Source organism: Olea europaea, unplaced genomic scaffold (assembly GCF_002742605.1).
Source record: "Olea europaea var. sylvestris unplaced genomic scaffold, O_europaea_v1 scaffold709, whole genome shotgun sequence".
Taxonomy (NCBI): Eukaryota; Viridiplantae; Streptophyta; class Magnoliopsida; order Lamiales; family Oleaceae; genus Olea; species Olea europaea.
The window spans coordinates 1-839 of NW_019265488.1; positions in this window are offsets into that span (position 1 = coordinate 1).

Consider the following 839-nt stretch of genomic DNA (forward strand, 5'->3'; position numbering starts at 1 on the left):
TTATGGATATTGATATTTCTTTATTTAGATTATTAGAGATTTGTTTAAAATAGTACCTTAGAGAGCTTGTCTTTGTTTAGAATGGTAAGTTAGGACTTTTTATTTTTCCTTAAAATCTAGAACAGAATTTTATCGTAACTTGGTTATTTTTTAACGAAAATTCACCCTTTCAGTTATTCAGTATTCCTAGTGAATCAATGGATATTTGACGGCCAAATTCTCGGTATTCGACTAAATCAATGAGTGTTTGGAATGTTAATCGTCTTTCGCAAATTTCGTTGCATGAATTAGGCAATCACTTTGAGTTAGCTTCCTTTGAAAATCTACAACAAAACGTTGTTAGAAAAATATTTAAACAAATAGCTTCTTAATGTCAAAATCCACTTTTAGCTTTTCAAAAACCGTCCCAAATGTGCCCCGAATCTGGTTAGTCGATGAACCATAGTTTACCCTAGAAAAGTTTAATTGTAATTCGCCTCGTAACGTGTACAATGCTTTATAATTCCAGGATTTTAGTATCTGGACTCGTTCTCTTTAAACTTAATTGGTCATCAACAACAGGGGAAAGCAAACTGTTTACAGAATACAATTCTTGTTTGGCAAGCGTATGATTTACAGAATATGCCATCCCAACAAGTGCTAATAATCCATTCACAAGAAGATAGAACTACAGAATTTTGGTATGTAATACAAATTTAAATCAATACAAAAGTTTTCTGTTTTAGAAACAGCGACAAAGCATCTTTTACCGCCCTTTTTTTGGCGTATATAACTCAATAATTAAGCAATTATCTGCATATATATATATATATATATATATATATATATATATATATTTT